The sequence below is a fragment of the Salmo trutta genome, chromosome 2 (assembly GCF_901001165.1).
Source record: "Salmo trutta chromosome 2, fSalTru1.1, whole genome shotgun sequence".
Lineage (NCBI taxonomy): Eukaryota > Metazoa > Chordata > Actinopteri > Salmoniformes > Salmonidae > Salmo > Salmo trutta.
Genome location: NC_042958.1, coordinates 15,981,840 through 15,991,088, shown reverse-complemented (window position 1 = coordinate 15,991,088; position 9,249 = coordinate 15,981,840). Strand labels below are relative to the sequence as shown.

Below are 9,249 nucleotides of genomic sequence, written 5' to 3'. Positions count from 1 at the left end.
TGCGTGAGTGTGTGTGTGTATGTGCTTGAGTGTGTGTGTGTATGTGCGTGAGTGTGTGTGTGTGTGTGTGTGTGCATGAGTGTGCATGTGTGCGTGAGTATGTGTGTGTGCGTGAGTGTGTGTGTGCGTGAGTGTGTGTGTGTGCGTGCGTGCGTTTGTGTGTGTGTGTATGTGCATGTGTGCATGTGTGCGTGAGTATGCGTGTATGCGTGAGTGTGTGTGTGTGTGTGTGTGTGTGTGAGTGTGTGTGTATGCGTGAGTGTGTGTATGTGTGTACGTACGTGAGTGAGTGTGTGTGTGTGAGTGCGAGAATGTGTGTGTGTGTGTGCGTGAGTGTGTGTGTGTGTGTGTACGTGCGTGAGCGTGTGTGCGTGCGAGATGTGTGTGTGTGTGTGTGAGTGTGTAAGTCCGTGAGTGTGTGTGTGTGCGCGTGAGTGTGTGTATACATGCGTGAGTGTTTGTGAGTGAGTGTATGTGTGTGCGTGAGTGTGTGTGTATACATACGTGTGTGTGTGTGCGTGAGTGTGTATGTGCGTGAGTGTGTGTGTGCGTGAGTGTGTATGTGCGTGAGTGTGTGTGTGCGTGTGTGTGTGTGTGCGTGTGTGTGCATGAGTGTGTGCGTGAGTGTGCGTGCGTGCGTGCGTGCGTGCGTGCGTGCGTGCGTGAATTGTAGTGTCTTTGGCTATGCCGGATTAAGTGATGACATGCTATTCTATAAAATCCTTTCTCTGTAATTAATATTACCTGATTAAGCTAATCATGTAAATGTAATTAACTAGGAAGTCGGGGCACCACAGAAGAACGTTTATAGAGCCGTTATCTTCCGAATAGGACTTAGTAATATTTTACATCGATAGCAGTCATCTCAATCCTCACCTTATTTCAGTCTCATAATGAAAGTTGTAAATTCTTGGTTATCTTCATGAACCCTGGCTAACAAGTTGAATCAGCAATACAAAATTGGGTTTAATTATTTATTTACTAAATACCTAACTAATCACACAGAATTACAAATACACAGAATACAAATGATGTCATACAGAAAACGGCCCTTGTGGACGGAGCCGACATGGCGGCTTGTTACACAAAGAAAGGGGGTTGGGCTTGAATGAAAGAGCGGGAAGACTTAGGAACAAAGAAACAGCAGCTATGTTATCGTAAATACAGAATCTTATGCATTCTAAATTACCGCCCATTTGGAAAAGGAAAATGCAATAAATATTTACTCTGAGCTGCGCTTCGGTAGATTGGTCGTAGATGCTGGCCGGGTTGGCCAACAGATCTTCCTGTCCTCGGAAGAATGTCTCTGGTGGTAAATTGGATACGTTGTGGTATCTTCGTCTGTGTTAGACTGGATCTGTCGTCCGTCCTTTCCTAGCCCACGTCTACAGTGGCCGCTGCCAACTCAACGGCTAGGAAGTATCACTTCTGTAGTGAATAAGTTCAAAGTTCATACCATTCACAACCAAAGCTCACGCCGAGGTTGGCTTAGTTCTGTACTTGACATGTGTGTCCCTTTAACGCAGAGGCTGCAGACCTCACATAGTGGAACTCTGGAGAACATTGGTCATTGTCTTATATAGTGGCGAGGGGAGGAGGGTGTGTTTCATCGTTTATAACCCCTGTCTCTTCACAAGGGCGGGCCACTGATCAAGCAGGGTACTTTCCTTATGAAAACCCAATTCTCTCAATTGGAAGCTAAAATTACATTTAATCTCCGAACAAACAATTTCAATATCAAACATTTCAATTGCATAACAATTCCATGTGACTCTGATAACTAGAGGGTGTATACTTTCCCAGATACAGTTTATGTCGTCCTGTCATCAGTCATAATGTCTCAGATGACAGCCGAACTGACCTCCATACTCATTACGTTATCAAGCATATTTCCAACTGGTTTTATTACCAAAAAATGGTTCCTTTTCCCCATTTGTTTGATGTTCCCAGACTCTCTATATTTAACAAAGGCTATTCAACAGTCCTTCAGTAGGGTCCGAAAGAGAGGGGAAGGGAGAAAGGTATTTATGGGGGGGTCATAAACCTTACCCACAGGCCAACGTCATGACAGTATGTATGCATGAGTGTTAGTGAGTGTGTTTGTGTGTGTGTGTATACGTGCGTGAGTGTGTGTGTGTGTGTGTGTGTACTTGCGTGTGTGTGTGTGTACGTGTGTGTACGTGAGTGAGTGAGTGAGTGAGTGAGTGAGTGAATGTGTTCTTGAGTGTGTGTTTGTTTGTGTGTTCGTTAGTGTTTGTGTGTGTGTGTATGTGTGCGTGTGAGAGAGAGTGTGTGTGTACGTTTGTGAGTGTGTGTGCGTGAGTGAGTGTGAGTGTTTGTGTGAGTGTGTGTGTGTGTACGTGCATGAGTGTATGTGTCTTTGCGTGAGTGTGTGTTTGTTTGTGTGCGTGAGAGTGTGTGTGTGTGCATGAGTATGCATGAGTGTGTGTGTGTACTTGCGTGAGTGTGTACGTGTGTGAGTGTGTACGTGTCTGTGTGTGTCTGAGTGTGTGTGTGTGTGTGTGTACGTGCGTGAGTGTGTGTGTGTGTGTGTGCGTGTGCGTGCATGTGTGTTTGTGTGTGTGTACGTGCGTGAGTGTGTGTGTGCGTGAGTGCGTGAGTGTGTGTTTGTAAGTGTGTGTGCGTCTGTGTTTGTGTGTGTGTACGTGCGTGAGTGTGTGTGTGTACGTGCGTGAGTGTGTGTCTGTGTGTGCGTGTGTGTTTGTGTGTGTGTGTGCTTGTGTGTACGTGTATGAGTGTGTGTGCATGAGTGTGTAATTGCGTGGGTGTGTGTGAGTGTGTGTTTGTGTGCGTGAGTGTGTGTGTGTACGTGGGTTAGTGTTTACGTGTGAGTGTGTGTGTGTGCGTGACTGTGTTTGTGTGTGCGTGAGTATGTGTGTGTTTGAGTGTGTATGTGCATGAGTGTATGTGTGTGCGTGAGTGTGTGTGTATGCGCGTGACTGTGTGTTTACGTGCCTGAGTGTGTGTGTGTGAGTGTGTACATGCGTGAGTGTGTATCTGTGCGGGTGTGTGCGTGAGTTTGTGTGTCTGTGTGTGTACGTGCGTGAGTGATTGTGAGTGTGTGTGTGTGTGTGTGAGTGTAAGTGTGTACGTGCGTCAGTGTGTGTGTGAATCAAATCAAATCAAATGTATTTATATAGCCCTTCTTACATCAGCTGATATTTCAAAGTGTTGTACAGAAACCCAGTCTAAAACCCCAAACAGCAAGTAATGCAGGTGTAGAAGCACGGTGGCTAGGAAAAACTCCCTAGAAAGGCCAAAACCTAGGAAGAAACCTAGAGAGGAACGAGGCTATGAGGAGTGGCCAGTCCTCTTCTGCCTGTGCTGGGTGGAGATTATAACAGAACATGGCCAAGATGTTCAAATGTTCATAAATGACCAGCATGGTCAAATAATAATAATCACAGTAGTTGTCGAGGGTGCAACAAGTCAGCACCTCAAGAGTAAATGTCAGTTGACTTTTCATAGCCGATCATTGAGAGTATCTCTACAGAGTTGACAACAGCAGGTCTGGGACAAGTAGCACGTCCGGTGAACAAGTCAGGGTTCCATAGCCGCAGGCAGAACAGTTGAAACTGGAGCAGCAGCACGGCCAGGTGGACTAGGGACAGCAAGGAGTTATCATGCCAGGTAGTCCTGAGGCATGGTCCTAGGGCTCAGGTCGAGAGAAAGAGAGAAAGAGCATACTTAAATTCACACAGGACACCGGATAAGACAGGAGAAATACTCCAGATATAACAGACTGACCCTAGCCCCCCGACACAAACTACTGCAGCAAAAATACTGGAGGCTGAGACAGGAGGGGTCAGGAGACACTGATCCGATGACACCCCCGGACAGGGCCAAACAGGCAGGATATAACCCCACCCACTTTGCCAAAGCACAGCCCCCACACCACTAGAGGGATATCTTCAACCACCAACTTACCATCCTGAGACAAGGCCGAGTATAGCCCACAAAGATCTCCGCCACGGCACAACCCAAGTGGGGCGGCAACCCAGACAGGGAGACCACGTCAGTGACGCAACCCACTCAAGTGACGCACCCCTCCCAGGGACAATTAGGAGGCCTGCGTCTTGTGACCGTAGCGTACGTGTAGGTATGTACGGCAGGACCAAATCGGAAAGATAGGTAGGAGCAAGCCCATGTAATGCTTTTTAGGTAAGCAGTAAAACCTTGAAATCAGCCCTTGCCTTAACAGGAAGCCAGTGTAGGGAGGCTAGCACTGGAGTAATATGATCACATTTTTTGGTTCTAGTCAGGATTGAAGCAGCCGTATTTAGCACTAACTGAAGTTTATTTTGTGCTTTATCCAGGTAGCCGGAAAGTAGAGCATTGCAGTAGTCCAACCTAGAAGTAACAAAAGCATGGATACATTTTTCTGTATCATTTTTTGACAGAATGTTTCTGATTTTTGCAATGTTACGTAGACTGTCCTTGAAACAGTCTTGATATGTTCTTCAAAAGAGAGATCAGGGTCCAGAGTAACGCCGAGGTCCTTCAGTTTTATTTGAGACGACTGTACAATCATCATGATCAATTGTCAGATTCAACAGAAGATCTTTGTTTCTTGGGACCTAGAACAAGCATCTCTGTTTTGTCCGAGTTTAAAAGTAGAACGTTTGCAACCATCCACTTCCTTATGTCTGAAACACAGGCTTCTAGCGAGGGCAATTTTGGGGCTTCACCATGTTTCATTGAAATGTACAGCTGTGTATCATCCGCATAGCAGTGAAATTTAACATTATGTTTTCGAATGACATCCCGAAGAAGTAAAATATATAGTGAAAACAATAGTGGTCCTAAAACGGAACCTTGAGGAACACCGACATTTACAGTTGATTTGTCAGAGGACAAACCATTCAGAGACAAACTGATATCTTTCCGACATATATGATCTAAACCAGGCCAGAACTTGTCCTTGTAGAGCAATTTGGGTTTCCAATCTCTCCAAAAGAATGTGGTGATCGATGGTATCAAAAGCAGCACTAAGATCTAGGAGCACGAGGACAGATGCAGAGCCTTGGTCTGATGCCATTAAAAGGTAATTTACCACCTTCACAAGTGCAGTCTCAGTGCTATGATGAGGTCTACAACCAAACTGAAGCGTTTCGTATACATTGTTTGTCTTTAGGAAGGCAGTGAGTTGCTGCGCAACAGCTTTTTCAAAAAATGTTGAGAGGAATGGAAGATTCGATATAGGCTGATAGTTTTTTATATTTTCTCTGTCAAGATTTGGCTTTTTCAAGAGAAGCTTTATTACTGCCACTTTTAGTAAGTTTGGTACACATCCGGTGGATAGAGAGCCATTTATTATGTTCAACATAGCAGGGCCAAGCACAAGAAGCAGCTCTTTCAGTAGTTTAGTTGGAATAGGGTCCAGTATGCAGCTTGAAGGTTTAGAGGCCATGATTATTTTCATCAATGTGTAAAGAGATTTAGTACTAAAACACACTTTAGTGTCTCCCTTGATCCTAGGTCCTGGCAGAGTTGTGCAGACTCAGGACAAAGGAGGTTTGGAGGAATACGCAGATTTAAAGAGGATTCCGTAATTTGCTTTCTAATGATCATGCTCTTTTCCTCCAAGAAGTTCATGAATTTGTTACTGCTGAATTGAAAGCCATCCTCTCTTGGGGAATGCTGCTTTTTAGTTAGCTTTGCGACAGTATCAAAAATAAATTTCGGATTGTTCTTATTTTCCTCAATTAAGTTGGAAAAATAGGATGATCGAGCAGCAGTGATGGCTCTTCGATACTGCACGGTACTGTCTTTCCAAGCTAGTCGGAAGACTTCCAGTTTAGGGTGGCGCCATTTCCGTTCCAATTTTCTGGAAGCTTGCTTCAGAGCTCGTGTATTTTCTGTATACCAGGGAGCTAGTTTCTTATGATAAATGTTTTTAGGGGTGGAACTGCATCTAGGGTATTGCGCAAGGTTAAATTGAGTTCCTCAGTTAGGTGGTTAACTGATTTTTGTCCTCTGACGTCCTTGGGTAGGCAGAGAGAGTCTGGAAGGGCATCAAGGAATCTTTGGGTTGTCTGAGAATTTATAGCACGACTTTTGATGCTCCTTGGTTGGGATCTGAGCAGATTATTTGTTGCGATTGAAAACGTAATAAAATGGTGGTCCGATAGTCCAGGATTATGGGGAAAAACATTAAGATCCACAACATTTATTCCACGGGACAAAACTAGGTCCACAGTATGACTGTGGCAGTGAGTAGGTCCAGAGACATGTTGGACAAAACCCACTGAGTCGATGATGGCTCCGAAAGCCTTTTTGGAGTGGGTCTGTGGACTTTTCCATGTGAATATTAAAGTCACCAAAAATTTGAATAATATCTGCTATGACTACAATGTCCGATAGGAATTCAGGGAACTCAGTGAGGAACGATGTATATGGCCCGGGAGGCCTGTAAACAGTAGCTATAAAAAGTGATTGAGTAGGCTGCATAGATTTCATGACTAGAAGCTCAAAAGACGAAAACGTTGTTTTTTTTGTAAATTGAAATTTGCTATCGTAAATGTTAGCAACATCTCCGCCTTTGCGGGATGCACTGGGGATATGGTCACTAGTGTAACCAGGAGGTGAGGCCTCATTTAACACAGTAAATTCATCAGGCTTAAGCCATGTTTCAGTCAGGCCAATCACATCAAGATTATGATCAGTTCATTGACTATAACTGCCTTTGAAGTGAGGGATCTAACATTAAGTAGCCCTATTTTGAGATGTGAGGTATCACGATCTCTTTCAATAATGGCAGGAATGGAGGAGGTCTTTATTCTAGTGAGATTGCTAAGGCGAAAACCGCCATGTTTAGTTTTGCCCAACCTAGGTCGAGGCACAGACACAATCTCAATGGGGATAGCTGAGCTGACTACACTGACTGTGCAAGTGGCAGACTCCACTAAGTTGGCAGGCTGGCTAACAGCCTGCTGCCTGGCCTGCACTCTATTTCATTGTGGAGCTAGGGGAGTTAGAGCCCTGTCTATGTTCGTTGATAAGATGAGAGCACCCCTCCAGCTAGGATGGAGTCCGTCACTCCTCAACAGGCCAGGCTTGGTCCTGTTTGTGGGTGAGTCCCAGAAAGAGGGCCAATTATCTACAAATTCTATCATTTGGGAGGGGCAGAAAACAGTTTTCAACCAGCGATTGAGTTGTGAGACTCTGCTGTAGAGCTCATCACTCCCCCTAACTGGGAGTGGGCCAAAGACAATTAATCGATGCCGACGCATCTTTCTAGCTGATTTACACGCTGAAGCTATGTTGCGCTTGGTGACCTCTGACTGTTTCATCCTAACATCGTTGGTGCCGATGTGGAGAACAATATCTCTATACTCGGCAGTTTTAGCTTTAGCCAGCACCATCTTCAGATTAGCCTCATACACTGTTTACCAGGTAGCCCTGCCCCCTGGTAGACAGTGTATGATCGCTGGATGATTCGTTTTAAGTCTAATACTACGGGTAATGGAGTCGCCAATGACTAGGGTTTTCAATTTGTGGGAAGCTTCGGCGTCTAAGACCCCGTAACGGGAGGAGTAGAGACCAGAGAAGGCTCGGCCTCTGACTCCGACCCGCTGCTTAACTTCTATGGGCTAGGTGGCACGTCACCGTCCCACTCTATTCAACAACCAGTGGAAGAGCGTGGCGCGAAATACAAAACCTCAAAAATGCAATAATTTCAATTTTTCAAACCATTTTTTTCAAACCATTTTAAAGACAAGACTCTCATTAATCTATCCACATTGTCCGATTTCAAAAAGGCTTTACAGCGAAAGCAAAACATTAGATTGTTAGGAGAGTACATAGCCACTAATAATCACACAGCCATTTTCCAAGCAAGCATGTATGTCACATAAACCTAAAACACAGCTAAATGAAGCACTAACCTTTGATGATCTTCATCAGATGACACTCCTAGGACATTATGTTATACAATACATGCATGTTTTGTTCAATCAAGTTCATATTTATATCCAAAAACTGCTTTTTACATTGGCATGTGATGTTCAGAACATGCATTCCCACCCAAAACCTCCGGTGAATTTACTAAATTACTCACCATAAACGTTGACAAAATACATAACAATTATTTTAAGAATTATAGATACAGAACTCCTTTATGCAATCGCTATGTCAGATTTTAAAATAGCTTTTCGGCGAAAGCACATTTTGCAATATTCTGACGGGGACCGTGCTAGGGAATTTATACAAACGTTACTATCTGTACTTACTGGTGGCACAAACACTGTTTCATCCTTTCCTACACTGAAATTACCCTTGCCTAACGATTGCGTCTGAAGCTGGGCTTGCAGCACAGCTATCCTCGCCGTAAGGCGATCGTTCTCCTGTATATTATGAGTACAACAACTTCAATTAGAAGGCATCATGTTAATGTTACTACTTAGCTTCGGCTGTTGGAAGTCCTGACGAACCATGTCCAGATAAAACATCCGAAATGAAAAAGTTGAATGAAAAAAGTTGAGTGAGGGGAAAAACTAAAAATATAAACGGTAATTAAAAAGTAAAAAGCGTAAAGTTGTCAGGTAGCAAAGTAAGGTTGTGAATGTGCCTGAGTGTGTGTGTGTGTGTGTACGTGCGTGAGTGTGTGTGTGTGTGTGTGTGTGTGTGCGTGCGAAATGTGTGAGTGTGTACGTCCGTGAGTGTGTGTGTGTGTGTGTATACATGCGTGAGTGTGTGTGAGTGAGTGAGTGTGTGTGAGTGTGCATGAGTGTGTGTGCGTGAGTGTGAACGTGTGTGAGTGTGCGTGAGTGTGTGCGTGTGTATATGTGTGTGCGTGCGAGAGTGTGTGTGTGTGTGTAAGTGCATGTGTACGTGCGTGAGAGTGTACGTGCGTGAGTGAGTGTGTGTGTACGTAAGTGTATACCTGTGGGAGTGTGTGTGCGTGAGTGTGTGTGTGTGTAAGTGTGTACTTGCTTGAGTGTTTGTGTGTGTGAGTGTGTGCGTGAGTGTGTACGTGCGTCAGTGTGTGTGTGTGTGTGTGCGTGTGTGTGTACAAGCGTGAGAGTGTGTGTGCGTGCATGAGTGTGTGTCTGTAAGTGTGTGTTTGTGTGAGTACGTGCGTGAGTGCACGTGTGTGAGTGTGTGTTTGTGTGTGTGTGTGTGTGTCTGAGTGTGTGTGTGTGCATGAGTGTGCCAGAGTGTGTGTGTGTGCGTGAGTGTGTAATTGTGTGGGAGTGAGTGTGTGTTTGTGTACGTAAGTGTGTGTGT

At 44.7% G+C, this 9,249-nt stretch overlaps 1 protein-coding gene across 1 annotated transcript in view; it reads left to right on the top strand.

Moving 5' to 3' along the window:
* The window catches only part of cntnap2a (contactin associated protein 2a), a 109,447-nt gene that overhangs the window by 21,722 nt on the left and 78,476 nt on the right, over window positions 1–9,249 (top strand). The window lies entirely within an intron of this gene.